The sequence below is a fragment of the Apis laboriosa genome, unplaced genomic scaffold (assembly GCF_014066325.1).
Source record: "Apis laboriosa isolate Shangri-la unplaced genomic scaffold, ASM1406632v1 scaffold30_cov140, whole genome shotgun sequence".
Lineage (NCBI taxonomy): Eukaryota > Metazoa > Arthropoda > Insecta > Hymenoptera > Apidae > Apis > Apis laboriosa.
The window spans coordinates 1,464,095-1,486,315 of NW_025222776.1; the positions used below are offsets into that span (position 1 = coordinate 1,464,095).

At 20.6% G+C, this 22,221-nt stretch overlaps 1 protein-coding gene across 7 annotated transcripts in view; it reads left to right on the plus strand.

Annotated features, from left to right (window-relative positions):
* LOC122714508 (protein TAPT1 homolog) overlaps positions 1-22,221 on the plus strand; it is a 110,167-nt gene that overhangs the window by 77,471 nt on the left and 10,475 nt on the right. The window contains exons 11-13 of one of the 7 annotated variants that reach the window (XR_006346649.1): positions 6,880-7,069; positions 7,187-7,342; positions 7,909-7,973. The exons of 1 other annotated variant lie outside the window; for it this stretch is intronic. The gene's annotated coding sequence lies outside the window, so the exon portion shown is untranslated. Of the gene's footprint in view, positions 1-6,879; positions 7,343-7,908; positions 7,974-11,654; positions 11,948-18,638; positions 19,108-22,221 lie in introns of those variants that run through there. 5 more of the 7 variants (XR_006346647.1, XR_006346650.1, XR_006346646.1 and 2 more) reach the window with 5 other exon arrangements.

The following is a 22,221-nucleotide window of genomic DNA, read 5'->3' on the forward strand; positions in this document are numbered from 1 at the left end:
ACTGTTTTTCGCAGGAGTTTTTGCATATCTCTGCGTGTAAATATAAAAATTTTAACAGAAAAGCAATTATTTTTCTTTTCTATGTCGAAGCTATTACTCTATAGATTTTAGAAATTATCAATCTTGGAAAATGCTTTCTCTGTATATTGTATCCATCTTCCGAATAAAGAAAATCCTTGTTTTATTATAAACGAAATTTTGTCTTTCAGATAGTTCAATTTTATTCTTTCAATGTATAATGTTGGAATATACCCTAGTTGAAATAGCCACTAATATTTTAATGCTGCTTTCATAATTCTGAGATGATTAGCAGTCTCGTATCTTTAAATATTTATTTTCAACAGAAAGGGAAAAAATATATTTTTAATTATTTTTTGGATTAATACCTTGAATTTATATCAACATATATAATATATCAATAGATATATCCGTCGCATATTCTGTTTCTTCGAATATCTTTAAATTCTTACCTATTTTGATGCTTCTTAATGTTATTATAATTTTTTATTATTGCGATGAGCAAAATCTGTCAAAAGAAAACATCAATGATAATTCAATTCCCAATCATATTATTCGAAGTATTATTGAAATTTTAGATTTCATTGTGCTCCATTTAATTGTCTATTTTAGTTAATCATTTCTGTGTAACTGACAATATCTAAATTGAAACGATAATTTTCGAGATACTTTATTATTATTCATTTTCTAGGTTCCATTTTGTAAGTTATAATTGTCCATTTTACTTAGCTCTTTCGATACATGATGGTCCACGGACAGGACGAAATGGTAATCTTCAAGATATTGTTGTATTTTTACAGATGAGATATTACTCGATCATGGAATTGTCGAAGAGTTCTTCTCATATCATTAAATATATAATTTCTTCGTTCGATTTCTTGAGTCCAAGTTCTCGTCTTGTTCGTGTCAATTTGCAGGATGAACAGTAAAGTCCAGAAAAATGAGGACGATTAATGATGCATTGTTTTCTGAATTGTATTTAGGATGGAATTATTAAATAGTTTTCAATTCAAAGAAATTTAATATAAATAAACAAAAAATTAATAACTTTAAAACCAAGTTTATCTTATATTATTTTCATATTATATTACTAAATCATTACATTCTATTCTTTTATATTAATATTTATCATCGATAATAACTTGATTAAACTTAATCTAATGTATAGATAACAATTAATTTCAAAGAGCGCTTTGAATTAGAAATCACTGGCCAAACATAGCAATTCGTTAATTATATAAGTTATGCATATATAACATTAATATAATATGCTTATATTTAAGCTAATCGTGCGATAGAAAAAAAAAATGTTATTGTAACGAAATGCACGATAAGGATATAAGAGCTATAGATATAAGATATTTTGACAATTTCCTCGATTTTTTCTATTCTTTTTTAAATAAGGGACATTACTACATCTAAGAACTTTGATCTAAATTGACAAGAATAGAGAAATTATCACGGTAGATTGATATAGAAGTATCAAAAATCAGAAAAAAATGATTTCTATAAAATTTAAGAAAAAAATCGATTAATAACAAAATAGAAACGTGTGATTTATGAAGTGATTAAGCTGTAATGATTAAGAAGGATTCTACAATCATGTGAAAAATCTAAAGGAGAAATGTAAATTAAAAACATTGTCTAATAGAAGATGCATTAAAAAATTTAGAAATTATTGTAAATTAGTAGTTAAAAAAAAAAAAAGAAAACTAAATTGCAATCAATAAATATTGAAATTTAAAGTAAATTCAAATGACTGAATATTATAGATAACTAGATAACGTAGATAAACTAAAACGAGGATATGATACCACTAATGATGAATACTATTCTGCTGATTTTTTAAAACGATGGCTATGGCATCATATTTATAATTGGTGATGATTTTTAATATTTAAAAATCATTTTTAAAAAGCAATTGCAGAAATCATTAATAATTTATTAAAATTATTAATAAATATAGAAATTACGCACTTCATTGTTGCACTTTTTCTAAGTTTGGTAATAATACCTTTCCTTCTAGATATCAGATTTTGAAATCAATCCCAAAAATCAAATGCCTCATTAAAACTATGAATATTTACAATTTTAATGGGTTATTTATCTCTACTATGGTTCTATCCACATTTATCCTTATTTTTGAGGCTGATTTAAAGTAAAAAATAAAAAAAGTAAAAAAATAAAGTCTTATGAGAGAACCCCAAATTAGTTGGTCTTTGATTTTGTTTGGTCTTCAATGATCAACATTAGGATGTAATCCACATAACATACATAAATATAAAACCATATGCATCATATGCGAGATTCTACAATAATGATTCTAGCAATCGCAATTTTTCTTAATCAGAATTTCTCATTCCGGATTGTGTGAATTCTCGAGGAAATGCCAGAATGCCTCCATTATATTCTGCAGAAAAAAATAAAATAAAATTGATTATCGATTATCTAAAAATATCACAAAAACAATCTGAATACAATTTTTTCCAAAAAATTTAATGATTAAAAAGTTTGTGCAGTTCATAAGAAATGTGGCGACCAGTGTTTTTTCGATATATAATAGTTTCTCTAGTTCATTCACGAACTAAATGAATCTTTTTTCCTTAAGAAAATTATTCTGATCTCAATGTTTTCTATTTCTAAATTTTTTTTTAAATTTGTGAATCACATATGCGTTGCAGAATAAAAGATGCCGCTTTTTAATGAAAATAGAACGCCCATTATTTAGTTTCGTAATCTTCGTTAGTATGAATTTCCTCTATCAATAATTTGCAATAGAGGGATTGCAATAGAGGAATATTAAATCATATTATAGAGCTGCTGTCATCAATAACTTCTCAATGAAGAATGGATCGTTGATCTCGGATATATGTTCCAACATCTCATATATTCCATACCATATTCAAAGTTCAAGAATCGTTTTTCCTAATAAATTTTTTTTAATATTTTTTTTCTTTTATTAAAAATAACTCGATTTAGCTATTTGAACAAAAGGTAAACATACACGATTGCCCGTTTGAGGGGCATGTGCATTTATGAAATGTTCGACAGATGGCAGGCAAAAGCGTGTTTGATTAAGAAATTTCATCTCTTAAAATCGACAGAACTCGACTTTTAATGGCCCAAGTTATATTATTAAATCGAGTAGAGATTTGTAAAGAGAGAATTGGAAAAGGAGATTAAACAGCATTCATTCGAAAATAATATTTTCTATCGTCTTACTGAGAATACATGGATTTCAAAATTGAAATTATGGAAATGTTGAAAATTTAAATTTAAATTTAAATAATTTTTATATCGATGAATATTATGAAAGAAAGCGAACAATAATCGCGGTAAATTCGTTTGTTTGCATGTTTCATTCGGAACGGTCATCACGTGTTTACAATAAATTTCACCGATATCAGTTAAAAGTATAAAGTATAATATAATCGCGAAATTTTTAATTTAATTAAATTTTTAATCATTAGATTTTAATTTCTTTTTTTCGATCGATTTTGATTGTTAAGTATGTTCTAAGTAAATTCTCTACATTAATCCATGCAATTATGAGTATCAGGGATTGATCGAATTTTTATTAATATGTTTGTAATAAAAATATTTGCAATGAATCCGCGGATATATTGACAAGATTATTCGATCAGCTGTCTTGAACATTGATTTTTCGAAGAGAGAAATCGATAATTTGAAAAATCCTTTTAAAACGTAGCAAGGTGTAATGCTGCTTGCATAAAAATAGATTTAAATTATGATACAATGGTTCTGTCTTAAACGATGTCGAATTGTTACGAGACTTTTTGTCGAAATACTGAATACTTGTGTAAATAATGATGTGAAAAATATTATGATCCACAAAACATTAGAGGTCGTCGCGTGAGAGGTAATCGATCGAAAAAACGAAGTCGCGATTTTATGTAGATTTTGGTTTTTAAAGTATAAGGTATATACGAGACATTAGAACATTATTTACTTCTTCCAAAATTGAATTCTATAATAATCCAAAGAAGAATTGTAAAGTTAGATATGTATTTGATGAAAATAGTGAAAATTTTGAAAAATTTTAAGCTTTTTTATTCTCCAATATGGAGATTTAATCTCTAATATTCAATAAATTAGAAACAATAATTTCTAATTTAAATAAATAATCATATTTTGTCGATTTAATATATTATCTATAAAAAGAATTATGTAAAATACTAAATAGGCAAAAAAGTATTCAATTTATATTAAGTACAAGAATATTGTCTTAAAATAATTTCAATCATCGCATTCCACAAAATATGAAATAATTTTACAAAATGAACACAATGAAACTTAAAATATGTCGAAATAATCTAAATCATTAATTTAAATTAAATCTATGATACTTACCTATTGAATTTATATTATTATAGATAAAAATTTAACTGCTGGATAATCACACTTTGATATACATATTTTGATACTACATATACTATTTTATAACAAATAATCAAATAAAAAATTTATCTTAATATTATTTTAATTAGCTTGATTAAGTTAGTATCACTTTTGAACTTTTTTTTTTATTTTATTTAATTCTAAATTATTGTGCGCTGTTCGAGCATTTATAGTCGTCGATTACAACGGTATCATCATCGACAACCAATCAATGCTCATTCCGGACCTGCGCACGCATCAATTAGATTAACAGGGACGTTCAACTTCAGAACGTGCCCTGTTCTTTTCTTTGGCGAATTCAGAACAATTAATGATGATATTTATTATAAAATATTTAAAAAAAAGAAATTAATGTGATTAATTTAAAAATACATTTTTTTACGTTATATATTTGATAATTATTATATAATAATTATAAATGAAAATATACGTAAATAAGATTATATATTTATAAAAAATTAATCTAAGATTACATGTTATATGATACAAAATAACGCGTTTATATTATGCCATTTTCAACAAATAACTTTTGTACATATACTTTTTTAATTTTTAAAAGATATTATTCGTTCAATTAGAATTTGGTATAGATTTTACACATAATTTAATTCTATTTTAATCAGAATAGTCTGAATCTATGTTGAAGTCTAGAATCATTTGATTCTACTTTTCTCTTATATTAATTTTAAAACTTTCGAATTTGTTGTTTTTACTTTTGAATGCGTACATTAATAATAGGAGAATCTGATGTTATAAAAAATCTATTTATCAAATCTGTATTCTAAAATCTATGTAAATCTATATTTCTCCTTGTTTTCCGTGTAAGCAATTCACGGTAACATATATGCTTGTTTCTAGTCTCTTGAGCTTTTTCAAATAATTGTTCGATAAATATAATAATACAATTTATAATTTTATTTAAAGATCTTTATATATTTACACAGCTTTCGGATACTAATATATATACTTTTTATATATTTATAATATATATATTTTTTAAAATATATCATATATTTTTTTTCGTAATAATATAGAATTATATTTAAACTAAAAATATTAATTATTCACACAAATAATATAATCGTGTTGATTATTAATCGAACCAACTTGTAAAATTTAGATATTTGGTTTAACGATATTATTTTCCTTTAATACAACACAGTTAATTCAATTTTTTAATTTTGCAAAACGATCCGGCACTCAAGCATCGAAATATTGCTATCAATCTTGATTATATAGTCATCGATAGCAAATTAATATTTGAATTGATCGACGCATGCGCATTACATTTCAAATTAATAATTGTTCACATTACAGTGTATTTCTTTTTTAATCTTTCAGCGTAATTCTCTTTTAATAGATAAATTCGAAACAAAGAGGTAAATATTTTTGATTTTTTTTTCTTTAACGAATAATTATCTAATTTGAGAATTATTTAAAAAAATCTTTAGAATTATATAAAAAAAAAAAATAATTTCATCGAATAATCTTAATATTTTAATATCTGAATAACAAAAAAGCAATGGTGAAAAAATGCAAAATTATTATACAATATAATAGATATTTAAATATTATCGTATTTTTCATATATGAAATGAAAAATGAACTAAATATAAATACTAAATATAATAAATTAAATACAGTATAAATAAATAATTGAATATATAGAAAATAAAACTTACGTGTTATTTTCATCATGTTCTCGTCTCATGAATGAAAATAACTCGTAATATATCTCATCTTAGTAAAAAAAAGATTAATTATAAACATTGTAATCGTTATAAATTGAACTTCATGAATTTTATTAAATGTTCTATTATATTAAAAACGAAATATAAAGATTTAAATATATAAAAAAATACTTTAAATACTCTCTCTTTGCAGTTTTAATTAAACTTTTTCAACTGATAGACAGAAAAACAAAATATTCTAATAAATATCTAATTATAATAAAACAAACATTCAATTTTGAGATAATATGTTCTAAACTTCATTGTGTTTACTGAAATACATGCTCTTGAATTTAGTTATTTATCGTTATAATCGCAATTCAGAGCGCATGGTGCACGTATTTAAAGCACTCATGTTGATAGCATATGATTTATAAGTAAGCCTAAAAAAATAATAAACAATCATGTGCTATGAAATTTTCAAATTTTATATAGTTATGTTATATTGATATGTAAAACTAATATATTATTACATAACTGCATTATATAGCTGCATATTTTTTATATATGTATGAATAATTATTTATAATTATTTTATTTTTATAGAGATATTCAAAAGTTTAAGAAGAAATTGATATAAACATAGATGTATGATTAAGATCAAGATTATTTTTATTGATTATTTTGATAGTAGTGATGATAATTCCGATTTTTAATAAATCAGATACAAATATAAATATAAATAATAATTAAGTTCAAATTCATTGTTTAGGCTGGACATTGAGATACATACAGTCAAAATCACAATTAATGCAATCAAAGGACAATTTTTTGAATAGTTTTGTAATTTCTGAAGAAATTCAACCATTTCCAGATAATCAAGCATCTAAGGTCAAAACTGTTCTAATCATGGCTTGGAATTATCATTGAATTTAATTAATTACCAGAAATGCAAATACTAAGTATTGAATTAATTCTTACATGAGAATCGTATGATAAATCGACATTTAGAGGCATTGATAACCAAACTGGTATATTCGAAATTGTTATTGATTTTAATTATTTTAATTATATAATAGACATGGCAATTGAAACTGTTGCTCTCAAATAACGAATGATGGAGACGAAAAACCATTGATTTTTTTTTATCAAGGAAGTTGTTCGACATGCAAAATATCATGTATGATCGAGATCAAATAATCTTTAAATTCACAATCGAAGAATACCAACTAATGGTACGTATTGATTACCAGAAGCTAATATTTATTTTTTAGCAAAAATTAGAGAAAGATAAACTCGTCACAAACTCGATTATATTGAGCAACTGACAATATGAAATATTGTGTACATTCAAGATTTTCGAATTACTGAAAAAGCAAGGTACATTATTCTCTCTATCACTAAAAGACTCAATTTTTCTCAAATGGCGAATTTTCTCACGAATATAAAAGAATATATGACATTATTTTAAGAGAAAAGAATATATAATATTATTGATAGAAGTTTGATCATGAAGATAATGCGATGTATTTTTCTCATATAGAAATTCGTTATAGAAGAATTAAATCATTTTTAATTGTAGAGAATATTATTTCTTTCACAATTCTGATTTTATGATAATTATGTTAATATTGATTAATATTATTGAATTCGCCGAAGAATAGGAAATTAACGAAGAATTACAACATATCTTGTACGAGAATTGAAAATGGAACTTCAATTTTTTGATTTGAAAAGCATTTGATAAAATAACATTTAATCCAAATCTAATTCTTATCTTATTTTTTGTTAATTTTTTCAGGAACAATAAGTGATAATGTCTGAAAGTTAATCAGACAATACATGTCAAGATTAAATTTATCGAAGGTGAATTTTTTATTAATGTGAATATGTAAATAATTATCAAAATGAAGTGAAATTATAAAATTACAGATATAGATTATATTTTTTTGAAGATAATTTCGAATTAAGTTTGAATAAAATTTAATTTAAAATTTATAGTTTAAAAAAATATAATTTAAATCTTAGGATTAGTTAGATTTCGAATTTTTTTTAATAAAAAGAAAATAAATACTTAAAGTTAATTTTTTTTTAATTTCTATTGTATTATTAAAAAGAAAGTATATCATTATTTGAAAAAGAATATTATGGTTATTAAAATCATATAATCGATAAAATATGAATTTTTCTAAATAATCTAATGATAATTACATGTGTCATAATGTATTAGCTTCTATTTCAAACATTTTACGTATTACAACATTAATTTCATTTTATGGTTAATTTTTCTTAAATAGTTATATATATAATTATATAACTTAAATAGTTATATATGTATCATACAAATTCCTTCAAATATTATTATCTGAAAGAAACATCTATTAATGTCAGAAAGAATCTTGATTAATCGCTGATTTTTGCTAATTCACTGTGTAATTATTACGCATTAAACATATTAAATTTATTAACGAATTAATCAAGAATTATTTCACTTTTATTGTATGTGTAAAAACATCTGAAAAAGAATATTATGCAATATTAAAGTCATATGTTAAGTAAATAAATTCTATTAAATAATCAATCTGATCTATGATATATCATTTCATGAAATATTAATTCTTATTTCTCTTCATATACGCTTAATATGTGTATAATATGTTATACTACTTTATCAATATTTATAAAATTCATTATGATTATTTAGATGTATATAGCTATATTTAAATTGTTAAAGATGTTATCTTTTATTTTTCTTCATATATATTTGATATGTTGTGCGTAGGCTTTTGTATAAATATCCAGTATAAAAAAATCTACAAAATTTTTTTTATAATTAGATACATATATAGTGGCCAATTATATATTTTTTTCTATATTTAAACTTTTTCAGTAATTCGTAAGTGTTATCAATATGTATATATTATTAATATAGTATTTCATTGAATGTTATATTCTGAAGGAACATTGTGAGAAAGAATTGATTAAGATTTATCGTTGATTTCTATTTAAAAACACGATATTAATTCACAATAGGTTTAAATTATTATTAAAAACATGATAATTCATCATGTGGGTCTAAATAGTTGCTAAGAATATATCGATAATCAATTCTAAACTTGAATAATTATCATGAAATTAATCAAGTTTAGAATAGAAAAAATATTTTTCCATTTCTCTTATAATATTATTTAAAAAGATGTATAATATTATTTAAGAAGACAATTATTACAGAAATATTATGCAATCATTACAATTCATTGTTACATTTGATCAAAATTCATTATCACAATTCATCATCAATTATTTTTAGCGAAATATGAATTCTGCCAAATAACTACTAGGTAACTGGAATTATTTTTTTCTTTTCTTTCATACACATTCGATATGTTGCTTATATATTCCTGTATCAGTATCTACAAAATTCATTTGATAGCTAATCATTAAATTAAGATTTTGTAATTTTTCATATTTAAATAATTATAGATATTAATATCATAATATTTCAGTATATATCTAATATTCTGAATATTCTATTTCATTCTACTGATGTAAGAAAGAATCGCTGGCGATTCAAAATAATTCACCATGTAATTTTGCATAATTATAAAACACAATGTTGATTCTTCACATTGTGAATTTAAATGATTGCTAAAGATACAATACTATAAAGATTAGCACTGATTATTAAATTTAATACTGGAATTCAACATAGATTGCGTCAAAGATGACTGCTAACATTTTTTGTCGTTGCAATATCTGTCTTTGTTTTTTTTTTTTTTTTAATTAATAGGAAAACAAAAATATAAATAATTGCAGTAATAAAAATCACTCTGCATTTAACTTTAATTAATGATTTATAAAAACAATTTCAATATATCGATGGATATATATATATGGATTTGAATATTCTGCTGTCGTTTATTTATTAGACGTGCAAATTAATTCATTATCATTATGTGCTGTGCTAATTAAAATTGATAGTTAATATATTGAATGCATTGCAAAACTTGAGATTGCATTAATGTAAAATCATTCCATAAATAGTTATATAATATTTAATATTAAATATTTAATCTTAAGGAATAAGATAATAATTTTGTAAAAATAACTATATATATGGAGAACTGAGAATCATAGCGTAAGTTCAATCGATTGGAATTGTAAAAGAAATTGGAATTGTATTATATAACCACAAATTTTTAAGTTATTTTTATACATTATGTCATTATATTAGTTACAAATTAAAACCAATCCAATACTGAAACCAAAAAACGTAAAAACATATGTAGAAAACTATTTTTTTCTTAAATCAATTTCTAAATATAACTTATGTCATTATTTTAATATGATATTTATAGATATAACTTTTGATTAAATTCTTATTAATGAATATTATAGTTATGTTACGTTGTTGTATGTATGTTTGTAATATTTTATTAATATATTTATTGCAATTCTTATTAATCAGATAATGAATTATTTATTAATGTCGAGCAATATTTCGATTTTACAATTTTTCATTGTAAAATGCATTTACAAATATAGATTAATTAATTAATTAATTTAAATTTTTAATTATTGAAATTAAAATGATTTAAATAAGTACTGTTCATGTTTATTTCCACAATATATCTATTTATAAAGATTCAAAATTATGAAAAACCGGAAAACCAATTTTCTAAAGTTTTCTCTACATTTAATTGTCATATTTTATTATAAAATATTAAATCGTTACATAAAACTTCTTGAAGAAATTTTTTAAATTTTCGATATAATAACACTTTATTTCTATTTTTAATTAAATTTCATAATTATTTTCATAATTGAATTCATTTTTACAATTTCCTCTATAATATAGTACCTTCTCATGAATAATATAATACATTTTATAAGTAATGGATGTGGATGATGTGTATTAAATAATGAATTTCATCTTCTTTAAATTTTTAAGTTTAAATTTTTAAAGTTTTTTTGATTTTTTTTCTTATTCTAATTTTTTGTCTATTTCTGCCTTTATAACAGCAAAAATTATTTATTATAATGGCATTGCATTTTAAGAATCCAATGTATTCTGTACTTTTCAAAGATGCTTTAAATATACCAATTCCTTGCATTGTGCAACTTAGCAATGGTACTATATAATATATATATTACATATTATATATTATATATTATATCTTCGCTAAACAAAAAACAACGATATTATGTATTATTTCTATTATTTATAATATCTTTTAATCCTATGAAAAGGCATAATTGATTTAAATCAGTGATGTCAATGCCGTCATTCAAACAAAGAAAAATATCTACAGTTTTAATGAAATTTTTAACTTGTTTATTAATTTTATTACATGCGATATCAAATAATTTATCACGACAATAATAATACCGTTCAAAATATTTCATTATAATCGTTTAGTTTTCGTCATTTTTTGAATTCATTATTTAAAAAATATTGTTTTGCTAATTTTTTTTGTAATTATTAATGCGATTAATATTATGAAGCTGTGATTTATCTTTTTATTAATTTTTATATTGTATTTTTAGGTGAGCAAATTCTAATCGATATTGAGCAGAATATTATATATCATATCATATAATTTTGCATGATGTGTGATATAATGACGATATAAACAGCACCCTTTTTATTTATACAAATTTTACATTGCAAAACAAACATAAAGTTCTCCACATTTAATAAATTATTGATCCACAATTCATATAACATTCCATATTTTGATTTTGGAATGAAAATCAGAAATTCTACTTTTTTTGTAATTTTTATATTACATTAAATTAACAATTTTTGATCGATTGTGTAAAATATATAAATATCAATTTTACATGATATATGATGTAATGACGACATAAACAATACCCTATATTTTTTGATTTTTCTTGCATATTTAAATGAGCAAATATTTCTGATTGATATTGTGCAAAACATTTACATCATATAATTTTGCATGACATATGGTATAATGAGGACATAAATAACATCTTTTTTTATGCAAGTTTTATATTACAAAAAAAATATATAAAAAATGTTTTAATTATTGAATTATCAATTATCCACAATTTATGTAACATTTCATATCCTGGTTTTAGAATGATAATGAGAAGTCCATTTCTTTTCATAATCTTTTTTATATATGTTATATATGTTTTATATATGATTCTTATGCTGCGTTTTTAAATTTATAACAACATTATGTATTACTTTGAATGATATATGATGACATAAATAACATCTTTTTTATATAGTAAAACAAATAATTGTGATAAAGAAGTTTTCACAATTAATGAATTATCATCCATAATTATTCATCCACAATTCATATAGATACAATCATAATATAAATCAAGATATAAAGACTATATCTTGATTTTGGAATGACAATCAGAAAATTCATTTTTTTTCGTAATCTTTATTATATTTTGTATTCAATGTGCAATACACATTCAAATTTTAATTTAAATTTGAAATTCAAATATTAAAAAATCCATTTATATGACTATCACGGAGAATAGCGTTTGTACCGTGCACATTCGATATTTTGCATATACATATTTTGCATTTATCTATATATTTATCTATATATTCCATAAAATGAATTTAATTACAATTCATGTTACATATAAAACTATATTCTGATTTTAGAATGACAATCTATCTTTTTTCATTATCTTTCTTGTACGTATCTTTTTCTTTTTTTTTTTTTTTTTTAACTTTTTATTTCTATTCCATATTTAATATACAATGCATATCCAAATTTTAATTTAAATTTGAAAATATCAAAAAATGCATTTATATGACTATCACAAAGAACAGCGTTTGTATCATATCACATTCGATATATATCATTATCGACATCTATATAGTCTATGAAATGAATTTATCCACAACTCATGACATATAAAACTATATCTTGATTTTGGAATGATAATCAGAAAATTCATTTTTTTTTTCATAATCTTTTTTATATTCTGTATTCAATATGCAATACAAATCCAAATTTTAATTCAAATTTGAAATTCAAATGTCAAAAAATCCATTTATATGACTATCACGGAGAACAGCGTTTGTATTCGATATTTTGTTGATTATTCGATTTTATATGCATCATTATTTGTTCCATGAAATGAATTATTCACAACTCATGATACATAAAACTATATCTTGAATTTGAAATGATAATCAGAAAATCCATTTCTTTTCATAATCTTTTTTATATATATTGATTCTTGTATTGCATTTTAAAATTAGCAAGTATTTCTGATCAACATTATGTATCATATGATTTTGAATATATGATATAATGATAACATAAACAGCACCTTTTTATTTGTGCAATTTCTATATTGCAAAACAAATATAAAAGTGATTCTTCATAATTCATAATTCATATTATCATCACAAATCATGTTATATATAAAATCTTGATTTTGAAATGACAATCTATTTGTTTTCATAATCTTTTTTGTACGTATTTTTCTTTTTTATGTTTCCTTTATTGACATCAACTTTTTATTTTTATTTTATATTCAATATGCAATACATATCATAAATTTCAAATTTGAAATTCAAATATCAAAAAATACATTTATATGACTATCACAAAGAACAGCGTTTGTGCATATCATACATATTCAATATTTTACATTATTTGTTCCATGAAATGATGTTGGACAGAGTTTCAGAATTTCAAAACTTCTATTATTGACTAATAATAATTTATTGGAATGTTCAATTTCTCTCAAAAGCTATTCTTTGTTGTATTTTAGCTTTTCTATTTTAATTTCACCGATTTCTACGAACTCATCTTTAATATGAATCAAAATCCACAATAATAATTCTAAATAAATTTTCTCATGTATGAATAACTTGTACCAAAATGAATCGATTTGATCTTCATTATGAATTGGAAATTTTATTCTAATCATAGAATAATTTGTGACATAAATTGCTTTATCGAATTCACTTTCATTGCGAAACTAATTCTATAATTATACATAGTTCACAATAGAATGAAATTCACGATTGTATTTGAGGATTATGAATTTTTTTAGAAATTATTGTCATATTTGAGTATTAGATATCTTATAAATCGATAAATCAGATTAATTTTGATAAAATTTTGTTTATTATCCTTATTCTCTTTTTTACATTTTATTTTTTAATATTTATTAATTCACATTCATTTAATAATTTGTTTAATTATAACAATGATATTATAGTAATTGTCTAATTAATTATTGTGTCAGTTATCTGGAAGTAGATGATTTAAGAATTGTTAATGGATTTTTTTATCGATTTTATTTAATTTATTGATTTATGAAAAAGACGCATGCAATAATTGAAAATAAAGAATTAAGAATTTTTTATTATTATGATATAAATATAGCACAGCTGTCTAATATAATCTATTGAAAAATGTTTAATTCGTTGGAAATTTTCGACAATTAATGCAAAATTGCAAATAATATGACACTGAACAATAATAATTTAAACAATCATATAAAGAAAAAAATAATTTTTGCACATGATTATGTGTTGAAGATAATGTACTTAAAACTCAAAAGAATATATTTTATCAATATCAAAGCATTTTGAAAATTTGTATGATACAATATATAACATTTTAAATAAATTCTTAATTTTTTCACTCTTATAAGCGATTAAAGTTTCTTGCTATGAAAAATTAATAAATGGGCAATAATGATGTAAAAGATATAAAATAGAAATGGCTTTTCTAAAAAAAAAAAACTTGTATATAAAGTTAATATAAATCAAGTAAAGTAAAGTAAATAAAGTAAATAAATATGAAATAAGGCTTTTATTTAAATATGAAACTAATTAATAAAGTAAAAAAAAAAAAAAAATATCTCTTTTTAAATACAAATATTTCCTTAAAAAAAGTATTATGAAAATATATTTTTAAAGCATAAGAACACAAATTTGCACATAAATTGTATATTGATTAATTGTATATTGTATATTGATATAACTTCTGATTTCAAAAAAATCAGACGATCAGATTCACGATAATGAAAGATTAAAGATATTAACAATAATTAGTACAATAATCATTAATAAAAGATTCTTTATTAAAAGAAATTCATTAAAAAAAAATGAAAATATTTAACAAGATCCTCAAAAAGAAAGTTCTTGAAGAAGAAAAATAATTTTTTAAAAATTATAATTATAAATATATAATATATAATAAAACATTGAAGTATTCATAATGTTAAATTTATATTATATTTTCTTTATTTTCTTATTTTTGAAGTTAATAGAAAACAATATATATTGATATTGAAAAATTGATTGCAAAATGTCACCAAAATTTTTCAATTTTGACCAGTATACTTATGTTATAATATTCTTCGACAATCACGAATAGAATTATGACATAAATATACAGTAGTCGGAATTATCGAAGGGTTTCATCTTGTAATTCGAGAACACATTTGATGATCAGACTTTATGTTTTTCTTTTATGATTTCTATTTCTATTTTAATTTTAATTTTTATTCTATTATTATATTTTTCCAATTTCATTTTCATTTTCATTCCCATTTCAACTTAAACAAACAATGCAAAATGTAATTGATGTTTTATCATATTTCTGGAAATCGACTTCTAAGAAACGCATTCTAATTCGTTTAGTCAAAGTTTTAATATCTTATTTATATAAAAAGAAACTAGCTAAGAATAAACAAAATAAAAAAGAATATTCAAAATCAAGAAACAAAATGCATTCTTTGGAAAGCTTCGAAGAAAATTGGATCAAGTGTAATAAATGCAAAGATGAACAACATGTTAGATATTGAACTACATGCTCATAATACTGTGATGTTTGTAATGCAAAAAATTAAATAAAGAAGCGATGAAAATCTAGTCCAAGATCCGAGATCAATTTTCGAGAAAATAAAAAACTTTATTATATTGTTATTTTGTTATATTATTATTTTGTTATATTATTTTTTTTTTGTAAAATTATTTAAAAAATGTTTTATTTTTAATTATTATATAAATTAAGAAGTTCTTAAGTTTATATTTTAAAAAAAATTTAATTAAAATTTATTAATTATATACATACATTTTTTTGTGTTTCTTAAATATCCAGAGTTATTCGCCTTTCCCTTATCTCACATACAAATCATTAGAATACTAGAGAATTAATTAATAATAGAGAAATATATTAAATATGAAAATACAAAATTTCTCTAATTCTAAAAAATACAAAATTCTCTAAAAAATAACAGATGTGTCTTAAATATGAATTTGTCTAGTATATTACATTAAAATAACACATCTGTATATAAAGTTGTTGTTTTATATAGAAATGTCTGTCTAATAGAAAAACATTTTATGTTATTTTTATATATTAAAGCAATTAGATCAATAAACCCAATAATTAATATATTAGAGTATTCTTTTCTATACATTGGTTTATAAATCATTCATTCAAAATAATAATAGTTTTTGCGTTATATTTACTTAATATTTATAATTATTACTTATTATGTTTGAAAATATTAAAAAAGTAACCACAGATTTTATCGATAAAGTAGATTTCTCTCATTTAGATCTCTGCAGCATCTATTGATCGAATAATATTAATTCCATCGATTATCTTTTATTAGATTTTTTTTTAGCATGTGAATTGCATGTGTATTAAAACTTTTGTTAAAATCATTATCTTTTTTTTTTAATAAATATTTATTAAATAAATATGTAAATAGCTGATAATAGAAAAATCTATAAGATTTATATATTTAATTGGATTAATTAAAAACAATATTTATATTTATAAACATATTTCATCTTAACAAAGTTTTACTTTACTATTATATATATCAATTATATAAAATGATATTGCACCACAATTTAATCGAGTAACAACATAATTTTTAAATATACGATTTCTAAATAAATAAAAATCCTATTTCCAGCATTGCTATTTTTCTAACTTAAATTCAATGGAAAATTTTTAAAACTTATAAAATTATTTGAAATATATTGTATATTAAATATTTATCAAAATATTTCAATCATTTGATTATTAATGAACAATATTTATTAATTTTTTCAAATTAAAAAACTTAATTTGAAAATTAATGACTGAACATAGATGACAAAAAATAATAAAATTAAATAATATTTACAACAGGTCTTTTTATAGAATATAAATTAGATAGATAGAAATGTATCAAATTTTTAAATTCTGAATTTTTCTTATTGGAAAATCTCTTTCTATTTTTAATTGGACAAATTTTGGTATCTAAAAAATTTGTTAAAGGACGAGCAAAAATCACGATATCATGCATAATAATAAATAATATAAAAATAAAAATTAAAAAAATACGAATAGTGAATACTATAACATACTATAAAATAATTCTGAATTATGAATCTTATATCAATGAAATTTGTCACAATATAAAACATATGCTTGTTTTATATTTAAAATATTATTTTACGATATTTTTAATTCTCCATGTTTTTTTATGTTTAATATTTTTTTATAATTAATCATATGAATTGAAATAGATCAAATGATTTAGTAAAAAAGATAAATTTAATCTTCATATAATTTACATGCATTAGCAACTGATAATAAATAATATAAAAAAATAATATAATTATTATATTAATTTATTTAAAAAATGTTTTACAATTTTTTAAAAAACATGCTTGAAACTGCTGTTAGTATAATTATATTTCATCATAAAAATGTTATTACAATTAAGATGTTCAATGATGAAAATTAATTTTTATAAATATTGAAAAATAAAAATATTAAGAAGATTTAGAATAATTTAGAAGAAATTTCAATTTTCAAATATACAACTTTTATTGTATATTTTTAATATTTGTATATAGGATTTTACTTTTCATTTTTTTATAATATATCTTATTATCGTATAGTTAAAAAATTTAAAAATTACTTATAATTTTCAACATTTTTCGTATTTTTAATAAAATTTAATAATCTGAAAAGTATTTAATCATAATTTTTAATAATAATTTCAATTATTAAATTTTATTAATTTTTATTAACTATTAACTATTATTTTTAATAATTATTAAAGTACATAAATATACATTAATAATTTATATTTCCTTTTTTTTTTTTAATTACAACATGTATTCTTTTCATATTTTGTATATACTGCATTTGTATACATACTTTATTAAATATTTTTTCCTTTAAATCAGCGAAAATGACTGTTGATATATGCACAAGTATTTTAAATGAACTCTAGATATTTTTAATCATGAGAGAATTGTTTAACTAAGGAATTGTTTAACTTAGGGAAGGAAGTATAGTAAAAAAAATTATAAAATATGTATAATAATTATATAAATTATATTTAATATATCTATGTGAAATATATTGATAATTACTATAATTTGTAATTAAAAATCGGCCTAACTTTTTTGTTCAGGAACTATATAATATAATAATTAATTATCTTAAATTTGTTACTAATAATACTAATAAATATTGTACTTACTTCCAGGAACAACATGAGAATTTTGTTGAATTGAAATTAATTTAATTTTGTTAAAATTATTCACTTTGCACTTTAACATCTTTTCCACTTTCTTATACGAAAACTATATGACAAAGGAAGGCAACGCTTGAAACTCTGACCATCTTGAAACTTTAACCATTTTCTAGGTATAAATGGTAAGACCTTTGTACCTCGACTTTTCTATATCAGAATACCCAATCTATATATATATATATAGTGTTGTTCATTGTATTGAATCACCAATTCCAAAACACTCGTGTACATGAGAGGGGCAGCGATCACAGCTATTGGCTGATGTCAAGCATAAGCAGGGATGTATTTATATGAACGCATCACCCTTACAATTTAAATTTTTATTTGCTTTTTATCACTATATGATGAGTATATTTAATTTTTATTTATTTATTTATAATATATTTATTTTACATATCTATTATTATAACATTTATAATAGAATTATTATTATAGAAATTAACATATCCCTAATAGAAAAAATTCATTTTTGAAATTTTGATTATCAATGATTTTTCAAAAATCATTGATAATAATATTAATTAACTTTTCAAAAAATTATTATAGAGTCCGACATAATAACTATAATTATATCCAATAATATTCAGAAATAATTCTTATAATTAAAATATATGAATCGTTATTTTACAGACACATTATAGGTATATTTTCCATTCTATACATTTAACAAATTTTATTTTTTTATAAAATCATTTTCAATGATTTTAGAATTTGAAATTAAATTAAAACTAATTTATTACATAATGTTAAAATATGTATTTTATAATAATATTTATGTATAAAAATAATATTATAAATAAATGATAACAATTATAAATAAATGATAAATGATAACGAAAAATTTATCTAATAAAAATATTATTTATTAATTTCAGATATCAATTGTAAAAAAAGAAAGATGGAGAAATTTAGTCTTACGAAAATAAAAGAAAGCAAAAATTATTGAAACCAAAATGATCATTATTAAATGATGAAATGTTTTTTAAATGATATATGTTTTAAAAAAAGTATGTATTTCTTTTAATTTTTAATTTTGTAACAATGATTTCCAAAATACAATAAATTTTCTAAATTTATTTTACAGTATAAAATATAAATAACAATATGGATTGGAAATTTGTAAATATACCGGATTATTAGAGATAATAAATATATCTGCGCACATTACTCATCATAGACGCACTATTATAAATCCGTTGTTTAATGATAGCATTATAAAATCCAAACGAATAAATATAAAAAAAATTACAAAATACAAAAAATTATACATATCAACAACAATATAATAAAAAAAATATCAATAAAATTTTATAGATATATTATAAATCAGAACTCAAAAAATATGATTTGATTGATAAATCAAAAAGATATATGTATATCTGAGAATTAAAATATACAAATTAATTTTATGAGTATTGCAGTATAATATTATATAAAATATTATATAAAATAATAAATATTATATATAATATTATATTTTATATAAATATAAAAAATATTAATTATACACAGAATTTTCCAAATTTTTCCAAAATAGTGTCATATTCTATGGGTAAAATCAAGAAAAGATTATTATATATATCCTCAATTTTAGATGAAATACATTTATGAAATTTATAATTTTTTATTCTTATTTTCAATTGTTAATTGATAAATTTATATATATATAATTTTGTTTTATACAATTATTATTTAATTATATAAATATATAATAAATAATATAATAAAATATAATATATAATATATAATAAAATATAATAAATATAATAAATATATAAATATATAATTTAATTATATAAATTTATAATTATATAAAATATATTATATAAATCGAAAGCAAAATACAAATTGACAAATCTAACTTTTAAGGATTTAATATAATAAAATAAAAGATATAAAAGATTTTGATTATATATTTTTATTCACATTCTATATAATTATCAATAATAATTTATAGCTGTTTTTTTTTTTTTTTTTTTTTTTGCTTAGAAAATATTTTTAGAAATATAATTTGAAACATAAAAATGACGTTATAAATTCAATTTTTGTCATTATCTTTTTTTTATAAAAATATGTATTTGCATAAAAATCTATCTAAGTCTAAATTTATAAAAGAGAATAAAATATTATAGAGAAATATTAAGAGAATAAAATATAAAAGACAATAAAATATTAAGTAATATGTGATTTGAAAAAAAATAAAAATAATCATTTTTTGCAAAATGATAAAAAAATTAGTTAAGTTAAAAAAGAATATAAATATAATTAATTAACATAATGAATAAATACCATAACAACAAACCAAATGTTATATCTTCTTTTTTTTTAAATATTTAACTACGAATTTTCAAAAGAAAAATACATGACATGACATTATCTCCACATACCTCGATTAAGTAGAGGCATGTCACGTGACATGATATATATTATATTGCTTAATATTGGTGAAAATCTAATCACGTGATATATCTTTTCCTAATATACAGTAGCAATTAGAGAATAATGTGACGTCACATATTTTTTTAGAATGTGAAAAGGAAATCTGAATTGAGCTATTTTAAAGAAAGTAGTGTATTTATTTGCTAATGAGATATTCGATTTTTTTAGATAAATTTAGATTAGAAATTTTTTTTTAAGTTAAATTTCTTTAAATTAAAAATTTTGGCAATATTATATATTGTTTCTATTATTTTTTAAAAATATTCGATTTATAATACATCTGTGATTATTAAATAATAAATGATTAAAAATTATAGAAAACAAATTGTTCATTTTATTTTTAATACTTTAAATTATATAAATATACTTATTAATATCCTTGCTTTAGTCGAGTTATAAATCGATGAACATTCCAATGGTTCTTTTACATTTATGATGAAAGATTCAGAAATTTTCAAGTTAATATTTGATACAGCATTATAAATGATTGTATCAATCAGAGCGTATTTTGTATTTTGAAAGAAATTCAATTGATATCAATTCAAAAAAAAAAATTATCAGGATTATTAAAAAAAATTCGTTTAATATTAAAAATATATTTTTAATATACATATTTTCATTATATAATTATATTATATATTTGTACTTTATTTCGATAAAATTTGAACTTGAAAAGCCATTCTATTGTTAAAACCTATATAAAATATTCATTAATTCGTAATATTAATACAATGTTTTTAAAAAAAATTTAAAACAGTATTTATTAAAAAATAATATTTAAAATTTTTTATTTATTTATTTATTAAAATTATATTAATACAATATAAAATTATTTATTAAAATTATATTAATACAATATAAAAATATTAAATATTTATCTTACCTGAATTCTTATCTATAATCCTGGAAATTTAAATCTTTCATAACACGTACGGACCAATAGTTTTATTACTATTTTTATCTGATCAATTGTTTCCACATAAATACTTTGTCAATAATATAATAATGAGAAACAGTTATAAGCGCAGAAAACGTAAAAATTTTCGTGACCTGCCTGCAATGTGTTAAAATATAAAATTTCAAAAATCATACAAAA